The sequence below is a fragment of the Acanthochromis polyacanthus genome, unplaced genomic scaffold, assembly GCF_021347895.1.
Source record: "Acanthochromis polyacanthus isolate Apoly-LR-REF ecotype Palm Island unplaced genomic scaffold, KAUST_Apoly_ChrSc contig38, whole genome shotgun sequence".
In the NCBI taxonomy this organism is placed as follows: domain Eukaryota; kingdom Metazoa; phylum Chordata; class Actinopteri; family Pomacentridae; genus Acanthochromis; species Acanthochromis polyacanthus.
Window position 1 is genome coordinate 1 of NW_026131326.1, and position 26,951 is coordinate 26,951.

The 26,951-nt window shown below is 52.1% G+C and overlaps 49 non-coding genes and 2 pseudogenes across 49 annotated transcripts; all 51 read left to right on the top strand.

Annotated features, from left to right (window-relative positions):
• Window positions 1-377: 377 nt before the first annotated feature.
• LOC127532923 (U5 spliceosomal RNA) lies at window positions 378-489 on the top strand. Its single transcript, XR_007940572.1, has one exon. It is a non-coding gene; the product is annotated as a U5 spliceosomal RNA (small nuclear RNA).
• A 184-nt stretch (window positions 490-673) lies between these two features.
• On the top strand, window positions 674-860 carry LOC127532891 (U2 spliceosomal RNA). Its single transcript, XR_007940541.1, has one exon. It is a non-coding gene; the product is annotated as a U2 spliceosomal RNA (small nuclear RNA).
• Window positions 861-1,067: 207 nt separating this feature from the next.
• Window positions 1,068-1,182, top strand: LOC127532901 (U5 spliceosomal RNA). Its single transcript, XR_007940550.1, has one exon. It is a non-coding gene; the product is annotated as a U5 spliceosomal RNA (small nuclear RNA).
• Window positions 1,183-1,363: 181 nt separating this feature from the next.
• LOC127532879 (U2 spliceosomal RNA) lies at window positions 1,364-1,553 on the top strand. Its single transcript, XR_007940529.1, has one exon. It is a non-coding gene; the product is annotated as a U2 spliceosomal RNA (small nuclear RNA).
• Window positions 1,554-1,993: 440 nt separating this feature from the next.
• Window positions 1,994-2,107, top strand: LOC127532909 (U5 spliceosomal RNA). The gene has a single exon (XR_007940558.1). It is a non-coding gene; the product is annotated as a U5 spliceosomal RNA (small nuclear RNA).
• Window positions 2,108-2,289: 182 nt separating this feature from the next.
• Window positions 2,290-2,479, top strand: LOC127532896 (U2 spliceosomal RNA). Its single transcript, XR_007940546.1, has one exon. It is a non-coding gene; the product is annotated as a U2 spliceosomal RNA (small nuclear RNA).
• A 216-nt stretch (window positions 2,480-2,695) lies between these two features.
• On the top strand, window positions 2,696-2,809 carry LOC127532915 (U5 spliceosomal RNA). Its single transcript, XR_007940564.1, has one exon. It is a non-coding gene; the product is annotated as a U5 spliceosomal RNA (small nuclear RNA).
• A 179-nt stretch (window positions 2,810-2,988) lies between these two features.
• On the top strand, window positions 2,989-3,183 carry LOC127532894 (U2 spliceosomal RNA). Its single transcript, XR_007940544.1, has one exon. It is a non-coding gene; the product is annotated as a U2 spliceosomal RNA (small nuclear RNA).
• Window positions 3,184-3,634: 451 nt separating this feature from the next.
• On the top strand, window positions 3,635-3,754 carry LOC127532926 (uncharacterized; annotated as a pseudogene).
• A 179-nt stretch (window positions 3,755-3,933) lies between these two features.
• LOC127532893 (U2 spliceosomal RNA) lies at window positions 3,934-4,123 on the top strand. Its single transcript, XR_007940543.1, has one exon. It is a non-coding gene; the product is annotated as a U2 spliceosomal RNA (small nuclear RNA).
• Window positions 4,124-4,566: 443 nt separating this feature from the next.
• Window positions 4,567-4,684, top strand: LOC127532906 (U5 spliceosomal RNA). Its single transcript, XR_007940555.1, has one exon. It is a non-coding gene; the product is annotated as a U5 spliceosomal RNA (small nuclear RNA).
• A 178-nt stretch (window positions 4,685-4,862) lies between these two features.
• LOC127532890 (U2 spliceosomal RNA) lies at window positions 4,863-5,052 on the top strand. The gene has a single exon (XR_007940540.1). It is a non-coding gene; the product is annotated as a U2 spliceosomal RNA (small nuclear RNA).
• A 444-nt stretch (window positions 5,053-5,496) lies between these two features.
• On the top strand, window positions 5,497-5,611 carry LOC127532924 (U5 spliceosomal RNA). The gene has a single exon (XR_007940573.1). It is a non-coding gene; the product is annotated as a U5 spliceosomal RNA (small nuclear RNA).
• A 180-nt stretch (window positions 5,612-5,791) lies between these two features.
• LOC127532899 (U2 spliceosomal RNA) lies at window positions 5,792-5,982 on the top strand. The gene has a single exon (XR_007940548.1). It is a non-coding gene; the product is annotated as a U2 spliceosomal RNA (small nuclear RNA).
• A 212-nt stretch (window positions 5,983-6,194) lies between these two features.
• Window positions 6,195-6,309, top strand: LOC127532908 (U5 spliceosomal RNA). Its single transcript, XR_007940557.1, has one exon. It is a non-coding gene; the product is annotated as a U5 spliceosomal RNA (small nuclear RNA).
• A 181-nt stretch (window positions 6,310-6,490) lies between these two features.
• LOC127532876 (U2 spliceosomal RNA) lies at window positions 6,491-6,681 on the top strand. The gene has a single exon (XR_007940526.1). It is a non-coding gene; the product is annotated as a U2 spliceosomal RNA (small nuclear RNA).
• Window positions 6,682-7,126: 445 nt separating this feature from the next.
• On the top strand, window positions 7,127-7,241 carry LOC127532902 (U5 spliceosomal RNA). Its single transcript, XR_007940551.1, has one exon. It is a non-coding gene; the product is annotated as a U5 spliceosomal RNA (small nuclear RNA).
• Window positions 7,242-7,421: 180 nt separating this feature from the next.
• LOC127532888 (U2 spliceosomal RNA) lies at window positions 7,422-7,613 on the top strand. The gene has a single exon (XR_007940538.1). It is a non-coding gene; the product is annotated as a U2 spliceosomal RNA (small nuclear RNA).
• A 212-nt stretch (window positions 7,614-7,825) lies between these two features.
• On the top strand, window positions 7,826-7,940 carry LOC127532913 (U5 spliceosomal RNA). Its single transcript, XR_007940562.1, has one exon. It is a non-coding gene; the product is annotated as a U5 spliceosomal RNA (small nuclear RNA).
• A 181-nt stretch (window positions 7,941-8,121) lies between these two features.
• LOC127532880 (U2 spliceosomal RNA) lies at window positions 8,122-8,311 on the top strand. The gene has a single exon (XR_007940530.1). It is a non-coding gene; the product is annotated as a U2 spliceosomal RNA (small nuclear RNA).
• A 212-nt stretch (window positions 8,312-8,523) lies between these two features.
• On the top strand, window positions 8,524-8,638 carry LOC127532914 (U5 spliceosomal RNA). Its single transcript, XR_007940563.1, has one exon. It is a non-coding gene; the product is annotated as a U5 spliceosomal RNA (small nuclear RNA).
• A 181-nt stretch (window positions 8,639-8,819) lies between these two features.
• LOC127532921 (U2 spliceosomal RNA) lies at window positions 8,820-9,010 on the top strand. The gene has a single exon (XR_007940570.1). It is a non-coding gene; the product is annotated as a U2 spliceosomal RNA (small nuclear RNA).
• Window positions 9,011-9,456: 446 nt separating this feature from the next.
• On the top strand, window positions 9,457-9,570 carry LOC127532919 (U5 spliceosomal RNA). Its single transcript, XR_007940568.1, has one exon. It is a non-coding gene; the product is annotated as a U5 spliceosomal RNA (small nuclear RNA).
• A 181-nt stretch (window positions 9,571-9,751) lies between these two features.
• LOC127532885 (U2 spliceosomal RNA) lies at window positions 9,752-9,941 on the top strand. Its single transcript, XR_007940535.1, has one exon. It is a non-coding gene; the product is annotated as a U2 spliceosomal RNA (small nuclear RNA).
• A 212-nt stretch (window positions 9,942-10,153) lies between these two features.
• LOC127532916 (U5 spliceosomal RNA) lies at window positions 10,154-10,268 on the top strand. The gene has a single exon (XR_007940565.1). It is a non-coding gene; the product is annotated as a U5 spliceosomal RNA (small nuclear RNA).
• Window positions 10,269-10,449: 181 nt separating this feature from the next.
• LOC127532886 (U2 spliceosomal RNA) lies at window positions 10,450-10,639 on the top strand. Its single transcript, XR_007940536.1, has one exon. It is a non-coding gene; the product is annotated as a U2 spliceosomal RNA (small nuclear RNA).
• A 212-nt stretch (window positions 10,640-10,851) lies between these two features.
• LOC127532903 (U5 spliceosomal RNA) lies at window positions 10,852-10,966 on the top strand. Its single transcript, XR_007940552.1, has one exon. It is a non-coding gene; the product is annotated as a U5 spliceosomal RNA (small nuclear RNA).
• A 181-nt stretch (window positions 10,967-11,147) lies between these two features.
• LOC127532878 (U2 spliceosomal RNA) lies at window positions 11,148-11,339 on the top strand. The gene has a single exon (XR_007940528.1). It is a non-coding gene; the product is annotated as a U2 spliceosomal RNA (small nuclear RNA).
• Window positions 11,340-11,751: 412 nt separating this feature from the next.
• On the top strand, window positions 11,752-11,867 carry LOC127532905 (U5 spliceosomal RNA). The gene has a single exon (XR_007940554.1). It is a non-coding gene; the product is annotated as a U5 spliceosomal RNA (small nuclear RNA).
• A 175-nt stretch (window positions 11,868-12,042) lies between these two features.
• Window positions 12,043-12,233, top strand: LOC127532887 (U2 spliceosomal RNA). Its single transcript, XR_007940537.1, has one exon. It is a non-coding gene; the product is annotated as a U2 spliceosomal RNA (small nuclear RNA).
• Window positions 12,234-12,679: 446 nt separating this feature from the next.
• Window positions 12,680-12,796, top strand: LOC127532912 (U5 spliceosomal RNA). The gene has a single exon (XR_007940561.1). It is a non-coding gene; the product is annotated as a U5 spliceosomal RNA (small nuclear RNA).
• Window positions 12,797-12,974: 178 nt separating this feature from the next.
• On the top strand, window positions 12,975-13,165 carry LOC127532881 (U2 spliceosomal RNA). The gene has a single exon (XR_007940531.1). It is a non-coding gene; the product is annotated as a U2 spliceosomal RNA (small nuclear RNA).
• A 445-nt stretch (window positions 13,166-13,610) lies between these two features.
• LOC127532907 (U5 spliceosomal RNA) lies at window positions 13,611-13,728 on the top strand. Its single transcript, XR_007940556.1, has one exon. It is a non-coding gene; the product is annotated as a U5 spliceosomal RNA (small nuclear RNA).
• A 178-nt stretch (window positions 13,729-13,906) lies between these two features.
• LOC127532882 (U2 spliceosomal RNA) lies at window positions 13,907-14,097 on the top strand. Its single transcript, XR_007940532.1, has one exon. It is a non-coding gene; the product is annotated as a U2 spliceosomal RNA (small nuclear RNA).
• A 443-nt stretch (window positions 14,098-14,540) lies between these two features.
• LOC127532920 (U5 spliceosomal RNA) lies at window positions 14,541-14,653 on the top strand. The gene has a single exon (XR_007940569.1). It is a non-coding gene; the product is annotated as a U5 spliceosomal RNA (small nuclear RNA).
• A 182-nt stretch (window positions 14,654-14,835) lies between these two features.
• LOC127532884 (U2 spliceosomal RNA) lies at window positions 14,836-15,025 on the top strand. The gene has a single exon (XR_007940534.1). It is a non-coding gene; the product is annotated as a U2 spliceosomal RNA (small nuclear RNA).
• A 211-nt stretch (window positions 15,026-15,236) lies between these two features.
• LOC127532917 (U5 spliceosomal RNA) lies at window positions 15,237-15,350 on the top strand. Its single transcript, XR_007940566.1, has one exon. It is a non-coding gene; the product is annotated as a U5 spliceosomal RNA (small nuclear RNA).
• Window positions 15,351-15,531: 181 nt separating this feature from the next.
• Window positions 15,532-15,723, top strand: LOC127532889 (U2 spliceosomal RNA). Its single transcript, XR_007940539.1, has one exon. It is a non-coding gene; the product is annotated as a U2 spliceosomal RNA (small nuclear RNA).
• A 212-nt stretch (window positions 15,724-15,935) lies between these two features.
• Window positions 15,936-16,049, top strand: LOC127532918 (U5 spliceosomal RNA). Its single transcript, XR_007940567.1, has one exon. It is a non-coding gene; the product is annotated as a U5 spliceosomal RNA (small nuclear RNA).
• Window positions 16,050-16,228: 179 nt separating this feature from the next.
• Window positions 16,229-16,419, top strand: LOC127532910 (U2 spliceosomal RNA). The gene has a single exon (XR_007940559.1). It is a non-coding gene; the product is annotated as a U2 spliceosomal RNA (small nuclear RNA).
• A 210-nt stretch (window positions 16,420-16,629) lies between these two features.
• On the top strand, window positions 16,630-16,744 carry LOC127532904 (U5 spliceosomal RNA). Its single transcript, XR_007940553.1, has one exon. It is a non-coding gene; the product is annotated as a U5 spliceosomal RNA (small nuclear RNA).
• A 181-nt stretch (window positions 16,745-16,925) lies between these two features.
• On the top strand, window positions 16,926-17,114 carry LOC127532892 (U2 spliceosomal RNA). The gene has a single exon (XR_007940542.1). It is a non-coding gene; the product is annotated as a U2 spliceosomal RNA (small nuclear RNA).
• Window positions 17,115-17,325: 211 nt separating this feature from the next.
• Window positions 17,326-17,443, top strand: LOC127532900 (U5 spliceosomal RNA). The gene has a single exon (XR_007940549.1). It is a non-coding gene; the product is annotated as a U5 spliceosomal RNA (small nuclear RNA).
• A 5,243-nt stretch (window positions 17,444-22,686) lies between these two features.
• On the top strand, window positions 22,687-22,867 carry LOC127532898 (uncharacterized; annotated as a pseudogene).
• Window positions 22,868-23,316: 449 nt separating this feature from the next.
• On the top strand, window positions 23,317-23,429 carry LOC127532925 (U5 spliceosomal RNA). The gene has a single exon (XR_007940574.1). It is a non-coding gene; the product is annotated as a U5 spliceosomal RNA (small nuclear RNA).
• Window positions 23,430-23,615: 186 nt separating this feature from the next.
• On the top strand, window positions 23,616-23,807 carry LOC127532895 (U2 spliceosomal RNA). The gene has a single exon (XR_007940545.1). It is a non-coding gene; the product is annotated as a U2 spliceosomal RNA (small nuclear RNA).
• Window positions 23,808-24,024: 217 nt separating this feature from the next.
• LOC127532877 (U5 spliceosomal RNA) lies at window positions 24,025-24,135 on the top strand. Its single transcript, XR_007940527.1, has one exon. It is a non-coding gene; the product is annotated as a U5 spliceosomal RNA (small nuclear RNA).
• Window positions 24,136-24,338: 203 nt separating this feature from the next.
• Window positions 24,339-24,536, top strand: LOC127532897 (U2 spliceosomal RNA). Its single transcript, XR_007940547.1, has one exon. It is a non-coding gene; the product is annotated as a U2 spliceosomal RNA (small nuclear RNA).
• A 473-nt stretch (window positions 24,537-25,009) lies between these two features.
• LOC127532911 (U5 spliceosomal RNA) lies at window positions 25,010-25,121 on the top strand. The gene has a single exon (XR_007940560.1). It is a non-coding gene; the product is annotated as a U5 spliceosomal RNA (small nuclear RNA).
• A 183-nt stretch (window positions 25,122-25,304) lies between these two features.
• LOC127532883 (U2 spliceosomal RNA) lies at window positions 25,305-25,494 on the top strand. The gene has a single exon (XR_007940533.1). It is a non-coding gene; the product is annotated as a U2 spliceosomal RNA (small nuclear RNA).
• A 214-nt stretch (window positions 25,495-25,708) lies between these two features.
• On the top strand, window positions 25,709-25,822 carry LOC127532922 (U5 spliceosomal RNA). The gene has a single exon (XR_007940571.1). It is a non-coding gene; the product is annotated as a U5 spliceosomal RNA (small nuclear RNA).
• Window positions 25,823-26,951: the final 1,129 nt, after the last annotated feature.

The window sequence follows — 26,951 nt, forward strand, 5'->3', positions numbered from 1 at the left end:
CAGAGAATGAACCCAAAGCGGTCAAACAAAGCCAGCAGCGTGAGGTGCTTGTGTGGCGTTTTCATGCTTATCCAAATCAGTTTGAAGAGAGAATGGTTTTAATCTGGCTGCGGACGGCAAAGGCCTTCATTCACTTTCCGAGGCCCGAGTCCCAACAACCAGGGGAACGGTCAGAACACGGCCGGCCGCAGTAGGATTGGTCATCCGTCCGACTGGCCGCAATACGACTGGACGGAGCCTTTGGCAACACGGGGAGGTGAGGTGCACTGGGCGTGGCCGGCATCTGCTACCCGTGACAAATGCAAGCGAGTCTCACCATGAGTGTGGTGCCTGTGACAACCAGGCTTTTGGGCTGCTTCTTCTGCAGAAAGGCAGACTTACTCTGGTTTCTCTTCATAACGTACAAGTCCTTCGCCTTTTACTAAAGACTTCCGTGGAGAGTGACTCAGTGAGTGTATTATTTTTGGCAGGCTTTGCCGTCTGGCAGAGCCATATCTGTTTGTTGAAAGCAAAGGAGCTGTGCTTGACAGATTTTTGGGCGGTGCTGAGTGGAGCTTGTGTGTGAGGTCACCAGGCAGAAGCCACTAAGCGCAGCCCGGTGAAAACAGTGCACCAAGCACAAGTGAGAACTGGCGCCAGGGGGCTGGGCCCGTTCAGCAAACGGTCATGGGTCATCGCTTCTCGCCTTTTGGCTAAGATCAAGTGTAGTATCTGTTCTTATCAGTTTAATATCTGATATGTCCTCCATGTGAGGACTACATATTAAACGCATTTTAGCACTGGGAGTGAACGAGGGGCTTGCTCCTTTCACTCCACGCATCGACCGGCATTGCAGTGCCGCCGGAAACGGTGCACCCTTCTCTGGCCTTGTGGAATGAAAGACACAGACATAAAAGGACAACCATGCAGCACACACTGTGAGGTCAGAGAATGAACCCAAAGCGGTCAAACAAAGCCAGCAGCGTGAGGTGCTTGTGTGGCGTTTTCATGCTTATCCAAATCAGTTTGAAGAGAGAATGGTTTTCTGGCTGCGGACGGCAAAGGCCTTCATTCACACTTTCCGGGACTTACTCTGGTTTCTCTTCATAACGTACAAGTCTTTCGCCTTTTACTAAAGACTTCCGTGGAGAGTGACTCCAACGAGTTTATCCTATTTTTGGCAGGCTTTGCCGTCTGGCAGAGCCATATCTGTTTGTTGAAAGCAAAGGAGCTGTGCTTGACAGATTTTTGGGCGGTGCTGAGTGGAGCTTGTGTGTGAGGTCACCAGGCAGAAGCCACTAGCGCAGCCCGGTGAAAACAGTGCACCAGCACAAGTGAGAACTGCGCCAGGGGGCTGGGCCCGTTCAGCAAACGGTCATGGGTCATCGCTTCTCGGCCTTTTGGCTAAGATCAAGTGTAGTATCTGTTCTTATCAGTTTAATATCTGATATGTCCTCCATGTGAGGACTACATATTAAACGCATTTTTAGCACTGGGAGCTGAACGAGGGGCTTGCTCCTTTCACTCCACGCATCGACCCGGCATTGCAGTGCCGCCGGAACGGTGCACCCTTCTCTGGCCTTGTGGAATGAAAAGACACAGACATAAAAGAACAACTGCAGCACACACTGTGAGGTCAGAGAATGAACCCAAAGCGGTCAAACAAAGCCAGCAGCGTGAGGTGCTTGTGTGGCGTTTTCATGCTTATCCAAATCAGTTTGAAGAGAGAATGGTTTTAATCTGGCTGCGGACGGCAAAGGCCTTTATTCACTTTCCGAGGCCCGAGTCCCAACACCAGGGGAACGGTCAGAACACGGCCGGCCGCAGTAGGATTGGTCATCCGTCCGACTGGCCGCAATACGACTGGACGGAGCCTTTGGCAACACGGGGAGGTGAGGTGCACTGGGCGTGGCCCGGCATCTGCTACCCGTGACCAATGCAAGCGAGTCTCACCATGAGTGTGGTGCCTGTGACAACCAGGCTTTTGGGCTGCTTCTTCTGCAGAAAGGCAGACTTACTCTGGTTTCTCTTCATAACGTACAAGTCTTTCGCCTTTTACTAAAGACTTCCGTGGAGAGTGACTCCAACGAGTTATCCTATTTTTGGCAGGCTTTGCCGTCTGGCAGAGCCATATCTGTTTGTTGAAAGCAAAGGAGCTGTGCTTGACAGATTTTTGGGCGGTGCTGAGTGGAGCTTGTGTGTGAAGGTCACCAGGCAGAAGCCCACTAGCGCAGACCGGTGAAAACAGTGCACCAGCACAAGTAGAACTGCGCAGGGGGCTGGGCCCGTTCAGCAAACGGTTCATGGGTCATCGCTTCTCGCCTTTTTGGCTAAGATCAGTGTAGTATCTGTTCTTATCAGTTTTAATATCTGATATGTCCTCCATGTGAGGACTACATATTAAACGCATTTTTAGCACTGGAGCTGAACGAGGGGCTTGCTCCTTTCACTCCACGCATCGACCCGGCATTGCAGTGCGCCTTGAAACGGTGCACCCTTCTCTGGCCTTGTGGAATGAAAAGACACAGACATAAAAGGACAACCACTGCAGCACACACTGTGGAGGTCAGAGAATGAACCCAAAGCGGTCAAAACAAAGCCAGCAGCGTGAGGTGCTTGTGTTGGCGTTTTCATGCTTATCCAAATCAGTTTGAAGAGAGAATGGTTTTAATCTGGCTGCGGACGGCAAAAGGCCTTCATTCACACTTTCCGGGACTTACTCTGGTTTCTCTTCATAACGTACAAGTCTTTCGCCTTTACTAAAGACTTCCGTGGAGAGTGACTCCAACGAGTGTATTCTATTTTTGGCAGGCTTTGCCGTCTGGCAGAGCCATATCTGTTTGTTGAAAGCAAAGGAGCTGTGCTTGACAGATTTTGGCGGTGCTGAGTGGAGCTTGTGTGTGAGGTCACCAGGCAGAAGCCACTAGCGCAGCCCGGTGAAAACAGTGCACCAGCACAAGTGAGAACTGCGGCCAGGGGGCTGGCCCGTTCAGCAAACGGTCATGGGTCATCGCTTCTCGGCCTTTTTGGCTAAGATCAAGTGGTAGTATCTGTTCTTAATCAGTTTTAATATCTGATATGTCCTCCATGTGAGGACTACGTATTAAACGCATTTTTAGCACTGGGAGCTGAACGAGGGGCTTGCTCCTTTCACTCCACGCATCGACCCGGCATTGCAGTGCCGCCGGAAACGGTGCACCCTTCTCTGGCCTTGTGGAATGAAAAGACACAGACATAAAAGGCAACCACTGCAGCACACACCTGTGAGGTCAGAGAATGAACCCAAAGCGGTCAAACAAAGCCAGCAGCGTGAGGTGCTTGTGTGGCGTTTTCATGCTTATCCAAATGCAGTTTGAAGAGAGAATGGTTTTAATCTGGCTGCGGACGGCAAAGGCCTTCATTCACACTTTCCGAGGCCCGAGTCCAAACACCAGCGGGAACGGTCAGACACGGCCGGCCGCAGTAGGATTGGTCATCCGTCCGACTGGCCGCAATACGAACTGGACGGAGCCTTTTGGCAACACGGGGAGGTGACGGTGCACTGGGCGTGGCCCGGCATCTGCTACCGTGACCAATGCAAGCGAGTCTCACCATGAGTGGTGGTGGCCTGTGGACAACCAGGCTTTGGGCTGCTTTCTTCTGCAGAAGGCCAGACTTACTCTGGTTTCCTCTTCAAAGCGTACAATGTCTTTTGCCTTTTTACTAAAGACTTCCGTGGAGAGTGACTCCAACGAGTTTATCCTATTTTTTGGCAGGCTTTGCCGTCTGGCAAGAGCATATCTGTTTGTTGAAAGCAAAGGAGCTGTGCTTGACAGATTTTTGGGCGGTGCTGAGTGAGCTTGTGTGTGAGGTCACCAGGCAGAAGCCACTCGCGCAGCCCGGTGAAAACAGTGCACCAGCACAAGTGAGAACTGCGCCAGGGGGCTGGGCCCGTTCAGCAACGGTCCATGGGTCATCGCTTTCGCCTTTTGGCTAAGATCAAGTGTAGTATCTGTTCTTATCAGTTTAATATTCTGATATGTCCTCCATGTGAGGACTACATATTAAACGCATTTTTAGCACTGGGAGCTGAACGAGGGGCTTGCTCCGTTCACTCCACGCATCGACCCGGCATTGCAGTGCCGCCGGAAACGGTGCACCTTCTCTGGCCTGTGGAATGAAAGACACAGACATAAAAGGACAACCACTGCAGCAACACACTGTGAGGTCAGAGAATGAACCCAAAGCGGTCAAACAAAGCCAGCAGCGTGAGGTGCTTGTGTGGCGTTTTCATGCTTATCCAAATCAGTTTGAAGAGAGAATGGTTTTAATCTGGCTGCGGACGGCAAAGGCCTTCATTCACACTTTCCGAGGCCCGAGTCCCAACAACCAGGGGAACGGTCAGAACACGGCCGGCCGCAGTAGGATTGGTCATCCGTCCGACTGGCCGCAATACGACTGGACGGAGCCTTTGGCAACACGGGGAGGTGAGGTGCACTGGGCGTGGCCCGGCATCTGCTACCGTGACCAATGCAAGCGAGTCTCACCATGAGTGTGGTGCCTGTGACAACCAGGCTTTTGGGCTGCTTCTTCTGCAGAAAGGCAGACTTACTCTGGTTTCTCTTCATAACGTACAAGTCTTTCGCCTTTTACTAAAGACTTCCGTGGAGAGTGACTCCAGTGAGTGTATTCTATTTTTGGCAGGCTTTGCCGTCTGGTAGAGCCATATCTGTTTGTTGAAAGCAAAGGAGCTGTGCTTGACAGATTTTTGGGCGGTGCTGAGTGGAGCTTGTGTGTGAGGTCACCAGGCAGAAGCCACTAGCGCAGCCCGGTGAAAACAGTGCACCAGCACAAGTGAGAACTGCGCCAGGGGGCTGGGCCCGTTCAGCAAACGGTCATGGGTCATCGCTTCTCGGCCTTTTGGCTAAGATCAAGTGTAGTATCTGTTCTTATCAGTTTAATATCTGATATGTCCTCCATGTGAGGACTACATATTAACGCATTTTTAGCACTGGGAGCTGAACGAGGGGCTTGCTCCTTTCACTCCACGCATCCACCCGGCATTGCAGTGCCGCCGGAAACGGTGCACCCTTCTCTGGCCTTGTGGAATGAAAAGACACAAACATAAAAGGACAACCACTGCAGCACACACTGTGAGGTCAGAGAATGAACCCAAAGCGGTCAAACAAAGCCAGCAGCGTGAGGTGCTTGTGTGGCGTTTTCATGCTTATCCAAATCAGTTTGAAGAGAGAATGGTTTTAATCTGGCTGCGGACGGCAAAGGCCTTTATTCACTTTCCGAGGCCCGAGTCCCAACAACCAGGGGAACGGTCAGAACACGGCCGGCCGCAGTAGGATTGGTCATCCGTCCGACTGGCCGCAATACGACTGGACGGAGCCTTTGGCAACACGGGGAGGTGAGGTGCACTGGGCGTGGCCCGGCATCTGCTACCCGTGACCAATGCAAGCGAGTCTCACCATGAGTGTGGTGCCTGTGACAACCAGGCTTTTGGGCTGCTTCTTCTGCAGAAAGGCAGACTTACTCTGGTTTCTCTTCATAACTTACAAGTCCTTCGCCTTTTACTAAAGACTTCCGTGGAGAGTGTCTCCAGTGAGTGTATTCTATTTTGGCAGGCTTTGCCGTCTGGCAGAGCCATATCTGTTTGTTGAAAGCAAAGGAGCTGTGCTTGACAGATTTTTGGGCGGTGCTGAGTGGAGCTTGTGTGTGAGGTCACCAGGCAGAAGCCACTAGCGCAGCCCGGTGAAAACAGTGCACCAGCACAAGTGAGAACTGCGCCAGGGGGCTGGGCCCGTTCAGCAAACGGTCATGGGTCATCGCTTCTCGGCCTTTTGGCTAAGATCAAGTGTAGTATCTGTTCTTATCAGTTTAATATCTGATATGTCCTCCATGTGAGGACTACATATTAAACGCATTTTTAGCACTGGGAGCTGAACGAGGGGCTTGCTCCTTTCACTCCACGCATCGACCCGGCATTGCAGTGCCGCCGGAAACGGTGCACCCTTCTCTGGCCTTTTGGAATGAAAAGACACAGACATAAAAGGACAACCACTGCAGCACACACTGTGAGGTCAGAGAATGAACCCAAAGCGGTCAAACAAAGCCAGCAGCGTGAGGTGCTTGTGTGGCGTTTTCATGCTTATCCAAATCAGTTTGAAGAGAGAATGGTTTTAATCTGGCTGCGGACGGCAAAGGCCTTCATTCACACTTTCCGGGACTTACTCTGGTTTCTCTTCATAACGTACAAGTCTTTCGCCTTTTACTAAAGACTTCCGTGGAGAGTGACTCCAACGAGTGTATTCTATTTTTGGCAGGCTTTGCCGTCTGGCAGAGCCATATCTGTTTGTTGAAAGCAAAGGAGCTGTGCTTGACAGATTTTTGGGCGGTGCTGAGTGGAGCTTGTGTGTGAGGTCACCAGGCAGAAGCCACTAGCGCAGCCCGGTGAAAACAGTGCACCAGCACAAGTGAGAACTGCGCCAGGGGGCTGGGCCCGTTCAGCAAACGGTCATGGGTCATCGCTTCTCGGCCTTTTGGCTAAGATCAAGTGTAGTATCTGTTCTTATCAGTTTAATATCTGATATGTCCTCCATGTGAGGACTACATATTAAACGCATTTTTAGCACTGGGAGCTGAACGAGGGGCTTGCTCCTTTCACTCCACGCATCGACCCGGCATTGCAGTGCCGCCGGGAACGGTGCACCCTTCTCTGGCCTTGTGGAATGAAAAGACACAGACATAAAAGGACAACCACTGCAGCACACACTGTGAGGTCAGAGAATGAACCCAAAGCGGTCAAACAAAGCCAGCAGCGTGAGGTGCTTGTGTGGCGTTTTCATGCTTATCCAAATCAGTTTGAAGAGAGAATGGTTTTAATCTGGCTGCGGACGGCAAAGGCCTTCATTCACACTTTCGAGGCCCGAGTCCCAACAACCAGGGGAACGGTCAGAACACGGCCGGCCGCAGTAGGATTGGTCATCCGTCCGACTGGCCGCAATACGACTGGACGGAGCCTTTGGCAACACGGGGAGGTGAGGTGCACTGGGCGTGGCCCGGCATCTGCTACCCGTGACCAATGCAAGCGAGTCTCACCATGAGTGTGGTGCCTGTGACAACCAGGCTTTTGGGCTGCTTCTTCTGCAGAAAGGCAGACTTACTCTGGTTTCTCTTCATAACGTACAAGTCTTTCGCCTTTTACTAAAGACTTCCGTGGAGAGTGACTCCAACGAGTTTATCCTATTTTTGGCAGGCTTTGCCGTCTGGCAGAGCCATATCTGTTTGTTGAAAGCAAAGGAGCTGTGCTTGACAGATTTTGGGCGGTGCTGAGTGGAGCTTGTGTGTGAGGTCACCAGGCAGAAGCCACTAGCGCAGCCCGGTGAAAACAGTGCACCAGCACAAGTGAGAACTGCGCCAGGGGGCTGGGCCCGTTCAGCAAACGGTCATGGGTCATCGCTTCTCGGCCTTTTGGCTAAGATCAAGTGTAGTATCTGTTCTTATCAGTTTAATATCTGATATGTCCTCCATGTGAGGACTACATATTAAACGCATTTTTAGCACTGGGAGCTGAACGAGGGGCTTGCTCCTTTCACTCCACGCATCGACCCGGCATTGCAGTGCCGCCGGGAAACGGTGCACCCTTCTCTGGCCTTGTGGAATGAAAAGACACAGACATAAAAGGACAACCACTGCAGCACACACTGTGAGGTCAGAGAATGAACCCAAAGCGGTCAAACAAAGCCAGCAGCGTGAGGTGCTTGTGTGGCGTTTTCATGCTTATCCAAATCAGTTTGAAGAGAGAATGGTTTTAATCTGGCTGCGGACGGCAAAGGCCTTCATTCACACTTTCCGGGACTTACTCTGGTTTCTCTTCATAACGTACAAGTCTTTCGCCTTTTACTAAAGACTTCTGTGGAGAGTGACTCCAACGAGTTTATTCTCTCTTTGGCAGGCTTTGCCGTCTGGCAGAGCCATATCTGTTTGTTGAAAGCAAAGGAGCTGTGCTTGACAGATTTTTGGGCGGTTCTGAGTGGAGCTTGTGTGTGAGGTCACCAGGCAGAAGCCACTGGCGCAGCCCGGTGAAAACAGTGCACCAGCACAAGTGAAAACTGCGCCAGGGGGCTGGGCCCGTTCAGCAAACGGTCATGGGTCATCGCTTCTCGGCCTTTTGGCTAAGATCAAGTGTAGTATCTGTTCTTATCAGTTTAATATCTGATATGTCCTCCATGTGAGGACTACATATTAAACGCATTTTTAGCACTGGGAGCTGAACGAGGGGCTTGCTCCTTTCACTCCACGCATCGACCCGGCATTGCAGTGCCGCCGGAACGGTGCACCCTTCTCTGGCCTTGTGGAATGAAAAGACACAGACATAAAAGGACAACCACTGCAGCACACACTGTGAGGTCAGAGAATGAACCCAAAGCGGTCAAACAAAGCCAGCAGCGTGAGGTGCTTGTGTGGCGTTTTCATGCTTATCCAAATCAGTTTGAAGAGAGAATGGTTTTAATCTGGCTGCGGACGGCAAAGGCCTTCATTCACACTTTCCGGGACTTCCTCTGGTTTCTCTTCGTAACGTACAAGTCTTTCGCCTTTTACTAAAGACTTCCGTGGAGAGTGACTCCAACGAGTTTATCCTCTTTTTGGCAGGCTTTGCCGTCTGGCAGAGCCATATCTGTTTGTTGAAAGCAAAGCAGCTGTGCTTGACACATTTTTGGGCGGTGCTGAGTGGAGCTTGTATGTGAGGTCACCAGGCAGAAGCCACTAGCGCAGCCCGGTGAAAACAGTGCACCAGCACAAGTGAGAACTGCGCCAGGGGACTGGGCCCGTTCAGCAAACGGTCATGGGTCATCGCTTCTCGGCCTTTTGGCTTAGATCAAGTGTAGTATCTGTTCTTATCAGTTTAATATCTGATATGTCCTCCATGTGAGGACTACATATTAAACGCATTTTTAGCACTGGGAGCTGAACGAGGGACTTGCTCCTTTCACTCCACGCATCGACCCGGCATTGCAGTGCCGCCGGGAACGGTGCACCCTTCTCTGGCCTTGTGGAATGAAAAGACACAGACATAAAGGACAACCACTGCAGCACACACTGTGAGGTCAGAGAATGAACCCAAAGCGGTCAAACAAAGCCAGCAGCGTGAGGTGCTTGTGTGGCGTTTTCATGCTTATCCAAATCAGTTTGAAGAGAGAATGGTTTTAATCTGGCTGCGGACGGCAAAGGCCTTCATTCACACTTTCCGAGGCCCGAGTCCCAACAACCAGGGGAACGGTCAGAAACACGGCCGGCCGCAGTAGGATTGGTCATCCGTCCGACTGGCCGCAATACGACTGGACGGAGCCTTTGGCAACACGGGGAGGTGAGGTGCACTGGGCGTGGCCCGGCATCTGCTACCCGTGACAAATGCAAGCGAGTCTCACCATGAGTGTGGTGCCTGTGACAACCAGGCTTTTGGGCTGCTTCTTCTGCAGAAAGGCAGACTTACTCTGATTTCTCTCATAACGTACAAGTCTTTCGCCTTTTACTAAAGACTTCCGTGGAGAGTGACTCCAACGAGTTATTCCTATTTTTGGCAGGCTTTGCCGTCTGGCAGAGCCATATCTGTTTGTTGAAAGCAAAGGAGCTGTGCTTGACAGATTTTTGGGCGGTGCTGAGTGGAGCTTGTGTGTGAGGTCACCAGGCAGAAGCCACTGGCGCAGGCCGGTGAAAACAGTGCACCAGCACAAGTGAGAACTGCGCCAGGGGGCTGGGCCCGTTCAGCAAACGGTCATGGGTCATCGCTTCTCGGCCTTTTGGCTAAGATCAAGTGTAGTATCTGTTCTTATCAGTTTAATATCTGATATGTCCTCCATGTGAGGACTACATATTAAACGCATTTTAGCACTGGGAGCTGAACGAGGGGCTTGCTCCTTTCACTCCACGCATCGACCCGGCATTGCAGTGCCGCCGGAAACGGTGCACCCTTCTCTGGCCTTGTGGAATGAAAAGACACAGACATAAAAGGACAACCACTGCAGCACACACTGTGAGGTCAGAGAATGAACCCAAAGCGGTCAAACAAAGCCAGCAGCGTGAGGTGCTTGTGTGGCGTTTTCATGCTTATCCAAATCAGTTTGAAGAGAGAATGGTTTTAATCTGGCTGCGGACGGCAAAGGCCTTCATTCACACTTTCCGGGACTTCCTCTGGTTTCTCTTCGTAACGTACAAGTCTTTCGCCTTTTACTAAAGATTTCCGTGGAGAGTGACTCCAACGAGTTTATCCTCTTTTTGGCAGGCTTTGCCGTCTGGCAGAGCCATATCTGTTTGTTGAAAGCAAAGCAGCTGTGCTTGACAGATTTTTGGGCGGTGCTGAGTGGAGCTTGTGTGTGAGGTCACCAGGCAGAAGCCACTAGCGCAGCCCGGTGAAAACAGTGCACCAGCACAAGTGAGAACTGCGCCAGGGGGCTGGGCCCGTTCAGCAAACGGTCATGGGTCATCGCTTCTCGGCCTTTTGGCTAAGATCAAGTGTAGTATCTGTTCTTATCAGTTTAATATCTGATATGTCCTCCATGTGAGGACTACATATTAAACGCATTTTTAGCACTGGGAGCTGAACGAGGGGCTTGCTCCTTTCACTCCACGCATCCACCCGGCATTGCAGTGCCGCCGGAACGGTGCACCCTTCTCTGGCCTTGTGGAATGAAAAGACACAGACATAAAAGGACAACCACTGCAGCACACACTGTGAGGTCAGAGAATGAACCCAAAGCGGTCAAACAAAGCCAGCAGCGTGAGGTGCTTGTGTGGCGTTTTCATGCTTATCCAAATCAGTTTGAAGAGAGAATGGTTTTAATCTGGCTGCGGACGGCAAAGGCCTTCATTCACACTTTCCGGGACTTACTCTGGTTTCTCTTCATAACGTACAAGTCTTTCGCCTTTTACTAAAGACTTCCGTGGAGAGTGACTCCAACGAGTTTATCCTATTTTTGGCAGGCTTTGCCGTCTGGCAGAGCCATATCTGTTTGTTGAAAGCAAAGGAGCTGTGCTTGACAGATTTTTGGGCGGTGCTGAGTGGAGCTTGTGTGTGAGGTCACCAGGCAGAAGCCACTAGCGCAGCCCGGTGAAATCAGTGCACCAGCACAAGTGAGAACTGCGCCAGGGGGCTGGGCCCGTTCAGCAAACGGTCATGGGTCATCGCTTCTCGGCCTTTTGGCTAAGATCAAGTGTAGTATCTGTTCTTATCAGTTTAATATCTGATATGTCCTCCATGTGAGGACTACATATTAAACGCATTTTTAGCACTGGGAGCTGAACGAGGGGACTTGCTCCTTTCACTCCACGCATCGACCCGGCATTGCAGTGCCGCCGGGAACGGTGCACCCTTCTCTGGCCTTGTGGAATTAAAAGACACAGACATAAAGGACAACCACTGCAGCACACACTGTGAGATCAGAGAATGAACCCAAAGCGGTCAAGCAAAGCCAGCAGCGTGAGGTGCTTGTGTGGCGTTTTCATGCTTATCCAAATCAGTTTGAAGAGAGAATGGCCTTTATTCACTTTCCGAGGCCCGAGTCCCAACAACCAGGGAACGGTCAGAACACGGGCCGCCGCAGTAGGATTGGTCATCCGTCCGACTGGCCGCAATACGACTGGACGGAGCCTTTGGCACACGGGGAGGTGAGGTGCACTGGGCGTGGCCGGCATCTGCTACCCGTGACCAATGCAAGCGAGTCTCACCATGAGTGTGGTGCCTGTGACAACCAGGCTTTTGGGCTGCTTCTTCTGCAGAAGGCAGACTTACTCTGGTTTCTCTTCATAACGTACAAGTCTTTTGCCTTTTACTAAAGACTTCCGTGGAGAGTGACTCCAACGAGTGTATTCTATTTTTGGCAGGCTTTGCCGTTGGCAGAGCCATATCTGTTTGTTGAAAGCAAAGGAGCTGTGCTTGACAGATTTTTGGGCGGTGCTGAGTGGAGCTTGTGTGTGAGGTCACCAGGCAGAAGCACGAGCGCAGCCGGTGAAAACAGTGCACCAGCACAAGTGAGAACTGCGCCAGGGGCTGGGCCCGTTCAGCAACGGTCATGGGTCATCGCTTCTCGGCTTTTGGCTAAGATCAAGTGTAGTATCTGTTCTTATCAGTTTAATATCTGATATGTCCTCCCATGTGAGGACTACATATTAAACGCATTTTTAGCACTGGGAGCTGAACGAGGGGCTTGCTCCTTTCACTCCACGCATCGACCCGGCATTGCAGTGCCGCCGGGAACGGTGCACCCTTCTCTGGCCTTGTGGAATGAAAAGACACAGACATAAAAGAACAACCACTGCAGCACACACTGTGAGATCAGAGAATGAACCCAAAGCGGTCAAACAAAGCCAGCAGCGTGAGGTGCTTGTGTGGCGTTTTCATGCTTATCCAAATCAGTTTGAAGAGAGAATGGTTTTAATCTGGCTGCGGACGGCAAAGGCCTTTATTCACACTTTCCGAGGCCCGAGTCCCAACAACCAGGGGAACGGTCAGAACACGGCCGGCCGCAGTAGGATTGGTCATCCGTCCGACTGGCCGCAATACGACTGGACGGAGCCTTTGGCAACACGGGGAGGTGAGGTGCACTGGGCGTGGCCCGGCATCTGCTACCCGTGACCAATGCAAGCGAGTCTCACCATGAGTGTGGTGCCTGTGACAACCAGGCTTTTGGGCTGCTTCTTCTGCAGAAAGGCAGACTTACTCTGGTTTCTCTTCATAACGTACAAGTCTTTCGCCTTTTACTAAAGACTTCCGTGGAGAGTGACTCCAGTGAGTGTATTCTATTTTGGCAGGCTTTGCCGTCTGGTAGAGCCATATCTGTTTGTTGAAAGCAAAGGAGCTGTGCTTGACAGATTTTTGGGCGGTGCTGAGTGGAGCTTGTGTGTGAGGTCACCAGGCAGAAGCCACTAGCGCAGCCCGGTGAAAACAGTGCACCAGCACAAGTGAGAACTGCGCCAGGGGGCTGGGCCCGTTCAGCAAACGGTCATGGGTCATCGCTTCTCGGCCTTTTGGCTAAGATCAAGTGTAGTATCTGTTCTTATCAGTTTAATATCTGATATGTCCTCCATGTGAGGACTACATATTAAACGCATTTTTAGCACTGGGAGCTGAACGAGGGGCTTGCTCCTTTCACTCCACGCATCCACCCGGCATTGCAGTGCCGCCGGAAACGGTGCACCCTTCTCTGGCCTTGTGGAATGAAAAGACACAAACATAAAAGGACAACCACTGCAGCACACACTGTGAGGTCAGAGAATGAACCCAAAGCGGTCAAAACAAAGCCAGCAGCGTGAGGTGCTTGTGTGGCGTTTTCATGCTTATCCAAATCAGTTTGAAGAGAGAATGGTTTTAAATCTGGCTGCGGACGGCAAAGGCCTTTATTCACTTTCCGAGGCCCGAGTCCCAACAACCAGGGAACGGTCAGAACACGGCCGGCCGCAGTAGGATTGGTCATCCGTCCGACTGGCCGCAATACGACTGGACGGAGCCTTTGGCAACACGGGGAGGTGAGGTGCACTGGGCGTGGCCCGGCATCTGCTACCCGTGACCAATGCAAGCGAGTCTCACCATGAGTGTGGTGCCTGTGACAACCAGGCTTTTGGGCTGCTTCTTCTGCAGAAAGGCAGACTTACTCTGGTTTCTCTTCATAACGTACAAGTCTTTCGCCTTTTACTAAAGACTTCCGTGGAGAGTGACTCCAGTGAGTGTATTCTATTTTTGGCAGGCTTTGCCGTCTGGTAGAGCCATATCTGTTTGTTGAAAGCAAAGGAGCTGTGCTTGACAGATTTTTGGGCGGTGCTGAGTGGAGCTTGTGTGTGAGGTCACCAGGCAGAAGCCACTAGCGCAGCCCGGTGAAAACAGTGCACCAGCACAAGTGAGAACTGCGCCAGGGGGCTGGGCCCGTTCAGCAAACGGTCATGGGTCATCGCTTCTCGGCCTTTTGGCTAAGATCAAGTGTAGTATCTGTTCTTATCAGTTTAATATCTGATATGTCCTCCATGTGAGGACTACATATTAAACGCATTTTTAGCACTGGGAGCTGAACGAGGGGCTTGCTCCTTTCACTCCACGCATCCACCCGGCATTGCAGTGCCGCCGGAAACGGTGCACCCTTCTCTGGCCTTGTGGAATGAAAAGACACAAACATAAAAGGACAACCACTGCAGCACACACTGTGAGGTCAGAGAATGAACCCAAAGCGGTCAAACAAAGCCAGCAGCGTGAGGTGCTTGTGTGGCGTTTCATGCTTATCCAAATCAGTTTGAAGAGAGAATGGTTTTAATCTGGCTGCGGACGGCAAAGGCCTTTATTCACTTTTCGAGGCCCGAGTCCCAACAACCAGGGGAACGGTCAGAACACGGCCGGCCGCAGTAGGATTGGTCATCCGTCCGACTGGCCGCAATACGACTGGACGGAGCCTTTGGCAACACGGGGAGGTGAGGTGCACTGGGCGTGGCCCGGCATCTGCTACCCGTGACCAATGCAAGCGAGTCTCACCATGAGTGTGGTGCCTGTGACAACCAGGCTTTTGGGCTGCTTCTTCTGCAGAAAGGCAGACTTACTCTGGTTTCTCTTCATAACTTACAAGTCCTTCGCCTTTTACTAAAGACTTCCGTGGAGAGTGACTCCAGTGAGTGTATTCTATTTTTGGCAGGCTTTGCCGTCTGGCTGAGCCATATCTGTTTGTTGAAAGCAAAGGAGCTGTGCTTGACAGATTTTTGGGCGGTGCTGAGTGGAGCTTGTGTGTGAGGTCACCAGGCAGAAGCCACTAGCGCAGCCCGGTGAAAACAGTGCACCAGCACAAGTGAGAACTGCGCCAGGGGCTGGGCCCGTTCAGCAAACGGTCATGGGTCATCGCTTCTCGGCCTTTTGGCTAAGATCAAGTGTAGTATCTGTTCTTATCAGTTTAATATCTGATATGTCCTCCATGTGAGGACTACATATTAAACGCATTTTTAGCACTGGGAGCTGAACGAGGGCTTGCTCCTTTCACTCCACGCATCGACCCGGCATTGCAGTGCCGCCGGAAACGGTGCACCCTTCTCTGGCCTTGTGGAATGAAAAGACACAGACATAAAAGGACAACCACTGCAGCACACACTGTGAGGTCAGAGAATGAACCCAAAGCGGTCAAACAAAGCCAGCAGCGTGAGGTGCTTGTGTGGCGTTTTCATGCTTATCCAATCAGTTTGAAGAGAGAATGGTTTTAATCTGGCTGCGGACGGCAAAGGCCTTCATTCACACTTTCCGGGACTTACTCTGGTTTCTCTTCATAACGTACAAGTCTTTCGCCTTTTACTAAGACTTCCGTGGAGAGTGACTCCAACGAGTGTATTCTATTTTTGGCAGGCTTTGCCGTCTGGCAGAGCCATATCTGTTTGTTGAAAGCAAAGGAGCTGTGCTTGACAGATTTTTGGGCGGTGCTGAGTGGAGCTTGTGTGTGAGGTCACCAGGCAGAAGCCACTAGCGCAGCCCGGTGAAAACAGTGCACCAGCACAAGTGAGAACTGCGCCAGGGGGCTGGGCCCGTTCAGCAAACGGTCATGGGTCATCGCTTCTCGGCCTTTTGGCTAAGATCAAGTGTAGTATCTGTTCTTATCAGTTTAATATCTGATATGTCCTCCATGTGAGCGACTACATATTAAACGCATTTTTAGCACTGGGAGCTGAACGAGGGGCTTGCTCCTTTCACTCCACGCATCCACCCGGCATTGCAGTGCCGCCGGGAACGGTGCACCCTTCTCTGGCCTTGTGGAATGAAAAGACACAGACATAAAAGGACAACCACTGCAGCACACACTGTGAGGTCAGAGAATGAACCCAAAGCGGTCAAACAAAGCCAGCAGCGTGAGGTGCTTGTGTGGCGTTTTCATGCTTATCCAAATCAGTTTGAAGAGAGAATGGTTTTAATCTGGCTGCGGACGGCAAAGGCCTTCATTCACACTTTCCGGGACTTACTCTGGTTCTCTTCATAACGTACAAGTCTTTCGCCTTTTACTAAAGACTTCCGTGGAGAGTGACTCCAACGAGTGTATTCTATTTTGGCAGGCTTTGCCGTCTGGCAGAGCCATATCTGTTTGTTGAAAGCAAAGGAGCTGTGCTTGACAGATTTTTGGGCGGTGCTGAGTGGAGCTTGTGTGTGAGGTCACCAGGCAGAAGCCACTAGCGCAGCCCGGTGAAAACAGTGCACCAGCACAGTGAGAACTGCGCCAGGGGGCTGGGCCCGTTCAGCAAACGGTCATGGGTCATCGCTTCTCGGCCTTTTGGCTAAGATCAAGTGTAGTATCTGTTCTTATCAGTTTAATATCTGATATGTCCTCCATGTGAGGACTACATATTAAACGCATTTTTAGCACTGGGAGCTGAACGAGGGGCTTGCTCCTTTCACTCCACGCATCGACCCGGCATTGCAGTGCCGCCGGAAACGGTGCACCCTTCTCTGCCTTGTGGAATGAAAAGACACAGACATAAAAGGACAACCACTGCAGCACACACTGTGAGGTCAGAGAATGAACCCAAAGCGGTCAAACAAAGCCAGCAGCGTGAGGTGCTTGTGTGGCGTTTTCATGCTTTCCAAATCAGTTTGAAGAGAGAATGGTTTTTAATCTGGCTGCGGACGGCAAAGGCCTTCATTCACACTTTCCGGACTTACTCTGGTTTCTCTTCATAACGTACAAGTCTTTCGCCTTTTACTAAAGACTTCCGTGGAGAGTGACTCCAACGAGTTTATCCTATTTTTGGCAGGCTTTGCCGTCTGGCAGAGCCATATCTGTTTGTTGAAAGCAAAGGAGCTGTGCTTGACAGATTTTTGGGCAGTGCTGAGTGGAGCTTGTGTGTGAGGTCACCAGGCAGAAGCCACTAGCGCAGCCCGTGAAAACAGTGCACCAGCACAAGTGAGAACTGCGCCAGGGGGCTGGGCCCGTTCAGCAAACGGTCATGGGGTCATCGCTTCTCGGCCTTTTGGCTAAGATCAAGTGTAGTATCTGTTCTTATCAGTTTAATATTGATATGTCCTCCATGTGAGGACTACATATTAAACGCATTTTAGCACTGGGAGCTGAACGAGGGGCTTGCTCCTTTCACTCCACGCATCCACCCGGCATTGCAGTGCCGCCGGGAACGGTGCACCCTTCTCTGGCCTTGTGGAATGAAAAGACACAGACATAAAAGGACAACCACTGCAGCACACACTGTGAGGTCAGAGAATGAACCCAAAAGCGGTCAAACAAAGCCAGCAGCGTGAGGTGCTTGTGTGGCGTTTCATGCTTATCCAAATCAGTTTGAAGAGAGAATGGTTTAATCTGGCTGCGGACGGCAAAGGCCTTCATTCACACTTTCCGGGACTTACTCTGGTTTCTCTTCATAACGTACAAGTCTTTCGCCTTTTACTAAAGACTTCCGTGGAGAGTGACTCCAACGAGTTTATTCCTATTTTTGATAGGCTTTGCCATCTGGCAGAGCCATATCTGTTTGTTGAAAGCAAAGGAGCTGTGCTTGACAGATTTTTGGGCGGTGCTGAGTGGAGCTTGTGTGTGAGGTCACCAGGCAGAAGCCAGTAGCGCAGCCCGGTGAAAACAGTGCACCAGCACAAGTGAGAACTGCGCCAGGGGGCTGGGCCCCGGCAGCAAACGGTCATGGGTCATCGCTTCTTGGCCTTTTGGCTAAGATCAAGCATAGTACCGGAGCCTCGCGGCGGCGGCGGCGACTGCTGAGTAGTTTCTTCTCACCCACGGAGATGGCTGCAGAGGCTGCACCAGAGCAGCAGATCCCCGGGGTCGGGCTGAGATATATCCTGCAGTTCCAGGTGGCTGTTCACTGAAGAAAATGCTTCGTCCCGGATGTGGTTCTGTAGGACCGTCATTATGGAACATCTCCTTTTTAAGGTGGAAGACGTGCTGTGTGTTCAGTGGAACCTGCAGGTCAAGGCTTCTGACGTCACGTGGAGAGGAGAAGAGTTATACCAACGAGCGGCAGAGAGATGCAGGAACACGGCATCAACGCGGCCTCTTCACCTTGTATAAGGTTTGGAATTTGGATTGGCCGAATTTTAGGGTTGTCACTGTGCATATGTACAACCCTTTTGTCACTGACCTTGCAAATTTCGTCTTTTCTGAGTCAAGTACGGGAGGTGGTGACGGCGGCAAGGTATGTCCCACGATCCCTTGGGAGTTTGGACGGGCAGGCAGCAGTTTCAGATGCTGTTGAAGGCTGACCCAGACGGGCCCAACGAACTTAAGCACCCGCCTGCTTTTTTTTAAAACTTGGGTGGGGACAGGGGTTACTTGTACTATGCACGGCAACCTGCATTCTGCCCGCCGCTGTCGGCAGTCGGGTCATGCAGAGACAATCATGTGCTGGAGACCGTTGCCGGCTTCTGTGAGCAGGGAGGACACGAGGCGAAGGACTACAGTGAGCCGAGGGCCATGCCATGGTTGCGGCGGCTTGGGACATTTGTACCGGGACTGCCCGACCATGCGTGGACCTTTGCGGAGGTTGCCAGAGGTGGGAGACCAGGGGGAGCGCCGAAGAGTGCCGGCGCTTCCAGGAGTGAGAGAGTGCTGCAGCCCGTGGGAATAACGTGGCTTGTCCTGTGGAGATTCACGGGAAGGCCCATCGACCTTGGCGGCCCTCCGGGTGGCTTCTCCGCGGCTTCCCCTGTCTCAGTCCAGCTTAAGGTGGACCAAGGTGTGCGTGGAGGATCACAGGCCCTTGATGCGGGTCTCCCTGCTGAACAGGGCCTGCACAGCAAGAGGTCAAGGGTGAAGAGACAGTTAAGACTGATGGGTTGAATGTGGGGGGTTGTGAGGGCAGAGAGCCCAGTCAAGCAGTAAGAGGCGCAGCAGGGGCTGAAGAGGGACGAACGCAAGAGGGGGACAGTGTGGAGGGGGAGGGGGAAGGGTTGAATGATGAACAGTCTGGGGCTGGCGTGGAGGACCCGCTCACGCCAGGATTTGAATTGGAACTAGAACTTACCCCGGACCTTACGATGGTTCCTTCACCTTTGGGGAAGGATGCATATGAGGGACCCAACAGGCCGACATCCTTGCCGAATACTGTGCCCTTTTCCTGGGCCGAGCAGATGGACAGCATGGACCTGTATGATCAATAGGTGGGTTTTTTGCAAGGTTTATTTCTTTTTGATGTCAAATATGTTTTTTTTTAATGTAATGTCGCCGAATGTGAGGGGTATGAGGGACCCTGTTAAAAGGAGGGTTGTTTTTGATTATGTGGGCTCCCTTCGAGAGTGGGGTAGGGGGCCTGCGGTCTGAAGTGTTGGGGGTGAGCTTGTTGGGGGTGGGTTCACTCTAACTGGGTTGGGAATTCTGTTTGGATCAAGGGACATGAAAGTGACAATGTTGTGGTTTTTTCTCAGGGGAGGGTTTTGGGGAGCTGATGTGTCGTGGGAGTCACTGAAAGCTCAGGGTCGTTGTGTGTATGGGTCACAAACTCCAGTAGAAAGGCAGGAGGTTTTTGGACTGATCGAACCGCACCTCACCACAACAGGCAGGTTCAATTTGTCGGGGGGTGATTTTAATGTTGAGTTGGGGAGTGGGGGTCGAGCATGGCCGGGGAGCGATACATATCTCGTTTTTTTGAGGGACACGGCTTGGTGGATGGGGTAAGGAGTCCGGCCGATGGCAGATGGACCCACATGGCACATCGCGTGGGGTAGTAAAGCGTCTGACTACGTGTTTTTTTCGGGGTCTTTAAGTTTGTTGCAGGCAAGGTGTTTCCTGTCTGCTTCACCCATCACCATGGGCTATTGTTTCAGGTAGGCTCGTCTCTGCCTCTTTTTGGGCCTAGCATTGGCGCCTTAGCATCAGCGTGTTGGAGAAGCTACTTTCAGAAGGCAATTCTTGTGGTTTTTACGGACCTTTTGGGACTCAGAGCCATGTGCTCTGGGGTTTCTGCATGGTGGGAAATAGCAAAGGAGCGCATTAAGCGCTTTTGCCTGAAGTACTGCAAGGCTAGGAAGAGGAGGTCAAGAAGACGAGTGTCTCATCTGCAGCAACAGCTCGAGTGGAATATACCAGGGTAACTGCGGGGGTGAGGTGGACCTACAAGTCTGCAAACACCCTGAAGTCTCAGTCAGGAGTTTTATGAGCAAGACGCTCGCGCATATTCTGGCCCGGTCACGGAGAGAGCTGCATGGAAAGTCAGAGGCATGCTCTGCGGTTTTTCAAGCTCAGTTTGTGCAGAGAGAAACAAGTTCTGACCGCAGTTAGAGATGATCAGGGACGGCTCACTACAGACGCGAGTGAAATGGCAAGTGTCCTCTACCGACACTATCGGGCTTTTATAAAGGGAGGGAGGGTTGACGAAGACAGGGCTGAGGGATTTCTGGGCCTGCTCACTCGGCGGGTGCCACGCGACAATAGCCCTGTTTCTTTTGGGAGAAAGACAGTCCCCGGTATTGATGGGCTTCCAGTGTAATTTTACATTGTTTCTGGATGGTGCTAGGGCCGACGGTGTTGGAAGGTTTTTAATGAGGTGTGCATAGTGTTGCAATGGGAAATCTTTGGCCCATGGGGTATCTCCCTCCTATACAAGAAAAGGGGACCGGGGCAGATCTAGGGAACTGGCGTCCCACTGACTATGCTGTGTGTGGACTACAAGCCTTAGCAAAAGTCCTTGCGGACCGACTCGGCACGGCACTACCGCATGTGATCCATTTGGAGTAGACATGTGGGGTGAAGGGGCGCTCAGTGAGGTGGACCTTCAGCTGGTCCGGGACGCAATTGCTTGGTCAGAGGACCGTAACTTGCCACTAATGGCTGTGGCCCCGATCAGCAAAAGGCGTTTTGACAGGGTACACTGGGGTTTATGTTCAGGGGGTTGGAGAGGATGGGTTTCAGCCAGGTTTTGTGGGGTGGTTGCGGACTTTGTACGCAAATGTGAGGAGCATGGTGATGGATAAATGGTCATCTGGGTAACGGTATTGGGGTACACTCTGGAGTGAGCAGGGGTGCCCGCTCTTCTCCTCTCTGCTGTACGTTTTGTACATAGACCCCTCGGGAGAGGCCATCCGTGCGGATCAGGGGATCAGAGGGTTTTTGGTGCCAGGCAGTGGGGGGCACACCGGGTGAAGCGTGTCCCAGTACGCGGATGATATGACGTTCGCTAGCTGGACAGTAATGAATATCTGGTCAGGGCTTTGCGGGTCATACAGGACTTTGGGGGCAGCATGGGCGAGCCCTGAACCTTGCTAAGTCTTCAGTTAAGTTTTTTGAATGGTGGAAGGGGCGGACGGATGTACCGGGGGGCTTAGCACACTGCCGCAGTCCGCTGAAAATTTTGGGAGTTCATTTCAAGACAGCCAACAGTGCTGCCTCGAACTGGACTGACCGGCCTTGCCAAGGTTCAGAGGAAGCTGTCATTGTGGAAGGGCAGATTCCTGACCTTTGTCGGGAAAGTACTGGTGCTGAAGTAGATGTGCTACCGTCCTTTTGTACCTGGCATATGTCACCCCCTTCCAGTGAGCATGAGGAGGTCGCTGATGCGTATGGTTTTTGGTTTCGTGTGGGGAGGGCGATACGACTACGTATCAAGGGCCTGCATGATGGTTAGGATTGACGGTGGGGGGGCGGACGTCCCACATTTGCCACTGAAGCTGGATTGTATGTTCGTGTCCCTTCTTGTGCGCTCAGCTGTCTGGCCCAGTCGTGCACCCATCGGGCTATTTTCTGCAGCTGTTTTTTGCTTACCCAGGCAAGACAGCTCATGGCGTGGGACAATTGGCGCCACGGGCTGGAGCAGCAGCCTTGGCATTACCGCCATGCTGCACGGTGGTTGAGAGCTCATCCGGAGGCATCCGTAGGGGCATTGAGAGTCAATCATAGAGCCCTGTACAATGAGGTTTAGGGAAAGGGTGTCTGCCACACCGGTGATCGGGGGTGGTGTCCAGGACATGGGGGGGGGGGTCTAGCCACGTGGCATTGATAATGGGCTCAAGGACCTGAATTGGTTGTGCTTCCACAGGTGCTTGCCGGTGCGCAAGATAATGCACAGGCACGGGCTAGCGGGATCTCCTGCTGTGGGCTAGCGGGATCTCCTGCCTGTCCAAGGGAGGGCTGTGGGGACGAGGAGTCGGTCGCACATATTATGTGAGACTATCCCTTTGCGCAGAGCGCTCTGGTCTCGGGTGGAGTTGAGGTTTGGGCGGGTGATGTCTTGGCCTGCCATGTCATGGGAGCGCATCGACAGAGGGGTGGGCACGGGAAAAGGACGTTCCTTGTCTGGCTGATTGTCAGCCTGGTCAAGAAGAACTTGTGGGTGAGCAAAGCAGGAGCTTGTCCAGAAACACAGGACTGTCAGTAGGCCAAAGGGGTGATGGGGAAGTTGGTGGCGGAGCCTGGGGGGAGGGTAAGGACAGCAACATATTGGGTGGGGGAAGCGTGCAGCTCTGGAGAGGTGGAAAGGGGGTTTGGGGTTGGTGGGATGAGGGCTTTGGTGTGTGACACTGGGGGGAGGGTTTTGATTATTGCACCGACTGAAATTTCTTTGGTTTTCTTTTTGTGCCAAATAGGATGGTTTGTTGGATGAGTGTTCCGAGCACAGTGTGTTGTTCCGGTTGGGACAGGTTTTTGTTGACCTGTGGTTTTTCTTCTGAGCAACTGTTGGCATGTTTTTTTTATGTGTTTATGTATGTATTGTGTGCTTATGTGATTCAGGAATTGTGTTGTTTGGTATAAGTTCTGTGGGATGATTCCTTAAAATAAAATAAAAGAAAAAAAATCTGTTCTTATCAGTTAATATCTGATATGTCCTCCATGTGAGGACTACATATTAAACGGCATTTTAGCACTGGGAGCTGAACGAGAGGCTGCTCCTTTCACTCCACGCATCGACCTGGCATTGCAGTGCCGCCGGGAACGGTGCACCCTTCTCTGGCCTTGTGGAACGACAAGACACAGACATAAAAGGACAACCACTGCAGCACACACTGTGAGGTCAGAGAATGAACCCAAAGCGGTCAAACAAAGCCAGCAGCGTGAGGTGCTTGTGTGGCGTTTTCATGCTTATCCAAATCAGTTTTGAAGAGAGAATGGTTTTAATCTGGCTGCGGACGGCAAAGGCCTTCATTCACACTTTCCGAGGCCCGAGTCCAACAACCAGGGGAACGGTCAGAACACGGCCGGCCGCGAGTAGGATTGGTCATCCGTCCGACTGGCCGCAATAGCGACTGGACGGAGCCTTTGCAACACGGGGAGGTGAGGTGCACTGGGCGTGGCCCGGCATCTGCTACCCGTGACAAATGCAAGCGAGTCTCACCATGAGTGTGGTGCCTGTGACAACCAGGCTTTTGGGGCTGCTTCTTCCTGCAGAAAGGCAGACTTACTCTGGTTTCTCTTCATAACGTACAAGTCCTTCGCCTTTACTAAAGACTTCCGTGGAGAGTGACTCCAGTGAGTGTATTCTATTTTTGGCAGGCTTTGCCCGTCTGGCAGAGCCATATCTGTTTGTTGAAAGCAAGGAGCTGTGCTTGACAGATTTTTTGGGCGGTGCTGAGTGGAGCTTGTGTGTGAGGTCACCAGGCAGTAAGCCACTAGCGCAGGCCCGGTGAAAACAGTGCCCAGCACAAGTGAGAACTGCGCCAGGGGCTGGGCCCCGTTCAGCAAAACGGTCATGGGTCAATCGCTTCTCGGCCTTTTGGCTAAGATCAAGTGTAGTATCTGTTCTTATCATTTAATATCTGATATGTCCTCCAATGTGAGGACTACATATTAAACGCAATTTTAGCACTGGGAGTTTGAACGAGGGGCTGCTCCTTTCACTCCACGCATCGAACCCGGCATTGCAGTGCCGCCGGAAACGGTGCACCCTTCTCTGGCCTTGTGGAATGACAAAGACACAGACATAAAGGACAACCACTGCAGCACCACACTGTGAGGTCAGAGAATGAACCCAAAGCGGTCAAACAAAGCCAGCAGCGTGAGGTGCTTGTGTGGCGTTTTCATGCTTATCCAAATCAGTTTGAAGAGAGAATGGTTTTAATCTGGCTGCGGACGGCAAAGGCCTTCATTCACACTTCTCCGGGACTTATCCTCGGTTCCTCTTCATAACGTACAAGTCGTTCGCCTTTTTACTAAAGACTTTCCGTGGAGAGTGACTCCTAACGAGTTTAATCCTATTTTTTGGCATGGCTTTGCCGTCTGGCAGAACCTATACCTTGTTTGTGTTGAAAGCAAAGGAGCTGTGCTTGACAGATTTTTGGGCGGTGCTGAGTGGAGCTTGTTGTTGTGAGGTCACATCAGGCAGCAAGCCACTAGCGTCAGCCCGGTGAAAACAGTGCATCCAGCACAAGTGGCAACTGCGCCAGGGGGCGGGCCCAGTTCAGCAAACGCGGTCATGGGTCATCGACTTCTCGGCCTTTGGCCTAAGATCAAGTGTAGTATCTGTTCTTATCAGTTTTAATAATCTGAATATGCTCCTCCATGCTGAGGACTACATATTAAACGCATTTTTAGCACTGGGAGCCTGAACGAGCGGGCTTGCTCCTTTCACTCCACGCATTCACCTGGCATCTGCAGTGCCGCTACGGGAACGCGATGCACCCTTCTCTGGCCTTGTGGAATGCACAAGCACACAGACATAAAAGAACAACCACTGCCCAGCCACACACTGTGAGATCAGAGAATGAACCCAAAGCCGGTCAAACAAAGCCAAGCAGCAGTGAGGTGCTTTGCATCGCTGGCGTTTTCATGCTTATCCAATCAGTTTGAAGAAGAGCAGAATGGTTTTTAATCTGGCTGCGCGACTGGCAAAGGCCTTATATTCACTTTACCGAAGGCCCGAGTCCCAACAACCAGGGGAACGGTCAGGAACACAGGGCCGGCCGCAGTAGGATTGGTCATCCGTCCGACTGGCCGCATACGACTGGACGGAGCTTTGGCAACACGGGGAGGTGAGGTGCACTGGGCGTGGCCCGGGCATCTGCTACCCGTGACCAATGCAAGCGAGTCTCACCATGAGTGTGGTGCCTGTGACAACCAGGCTTTTGGGCTGCTTCTTCTGCAGAAAGGCAGACTTACTCTGGTTTCTCTTCATAACGTACAAGTCTTTCGCCTTTTACTAAAGACTTCCGTGGAGAGTGTCTCCAGTGAGTGTATTCTGTTTTTGGCAGGCTTGCCGTCTGGCAGAGCCATATCTGTTTGTTGAAAGCAAAGGAGCTGTGCTTGACAGATTTTTGGGCGGTGCTGAGTGGAGCTTGTGTGTGAGGTCACCAGGCAGAAGCCACTAGGCCAGCCCGGTGAAACAGTGCACCAGCACAAGTGAGAACTGCGCCAGGGGGCTGGGGCCCGTTCAGCAAACGGTCATGGGTCATCGCTTCTCGGCCTTTTGGCTAAGATCACGTGTAGTATCTGTTCTTATCAGTTTAATATCTGATATGTCCTCCATGTGAGGACTACATATTAAACCATTTTTAGCACTGGGAGCTGAACGAGGGGCTTGCTCCTTTCACTCCACGCATCGACCCGGCATTGCAGTGCCGCCGGGAACGGTGCACCCTTCTCTGGCCTTGTGGAATGAAAAGACACAGACATAAAAGGACAACCACTGCAGCACACACTGTGAGGTCAGAGAATGAACCCAAACGGTCAAACAAAGCCAGCAGCGGTGAGGTGCTTGTGTGGCGTTTTCATGCTTATCCAAATCAGTTTGAAGAGAGGAATGGTTTTAATCTGGCTGCGGACGGGCAAAGGCCTTCATTCACACTTTCCGGGACTTACTCTGGTTCTCTTCATAACGTACAAGTCTTTCGCCTTTTACTAAAGACTCCGTGGAGAGTGACTCCAACGAGTTGTATTCTATTTTGGCAGGCTTTGCCGTCTGGCAGAGCCATCTGTTTGTTGAAAGCAAAGGGCTGTGCTTGACAGATTTTTGGCGGTGCTGAGTGGAGCTTGTGTGTGAGGTCACCAGGCAGAAGCCACTAGCGCAGCCCGGTGAAAACAGTGCACCAGCACAAGTGAGAACTGCGCCAGGGGCTGGGCCCGTTCAGCAAACGGTCATGGTCATCGCTTCTCGGCCCTTTTGGCTAAGATCAAGTGTTTTGTCGGAGTCTTACACCAGCTGCTGAGGCGTTTTCTACACACCGTGAGGATGGCCGCAGGGGCCACACCGGAGCAGCAGATCCCTAGGGTCGGGCTGAGGTATACCCTTCGTTTCCAAGTGGCGTCGTCTGGTGAGGATGCTTCGTCCCGAGCATGGTTCTGCAGGAATGTCATCATGGATCATCTCCATCTGAAGGTGGACGAGGTGTTTTGCCTTCAGTGGAATCAGCAGGACAAGGCATTTGATGTCACACTGAGAGGAGAGGAGGTTTACCACCGAGCAGCGGAGCGATGCAGGAGCACGTCGTCGGCACGGCCTCTCACCTTGTACAAAGTCTGGAACTTGGACCGGCCGAATTTTAGGGTGATCACTGTACATATGTACAACCCCTTTGTCACTGACCTTCAGGTTTCATCGTTTCTGAGTCAGTACGGAGAGGTGGTGACGGCGGCACGGTATATTAAGGACCCTTTGGGATTTTGGACGGGAAGGCGGCAGTTTCAAGTGCTGTTGAAGGCTGACCTGGACGGGCCCAACGGACTCAAGCACCCGCCTGCTTTTTTTAGCCTGGGCGGGGACAGGGGTTATTTGTATTATGCACGGCAACCTGCTTTCTGCCGCCGCTGTCGGCAGTCGGGCCATGCGGAAACATCATGCGCCGGGGACCGTTGCCGTTTCTGTGGGCAAGGAGGGCACGAGGCGAAGGACTGCAGTGCACCGAAGGCGTGTCATGGTTGCGGAGGCTTGGGGCATCTGTACCGGGACTGCCCGACCCGTGCGAGGACCTTCGCTGAGGTTGCCAGAGGTGGGGGACCGGAGGGCGCCTCGAAGCTTGCCGGCGTTTAGGGAGGGAGGGAGTGCTGCAGGCTATGGGGATAATGTGGCTGTCCCTGTGGGAGATCCACGGCGGAAGCCCC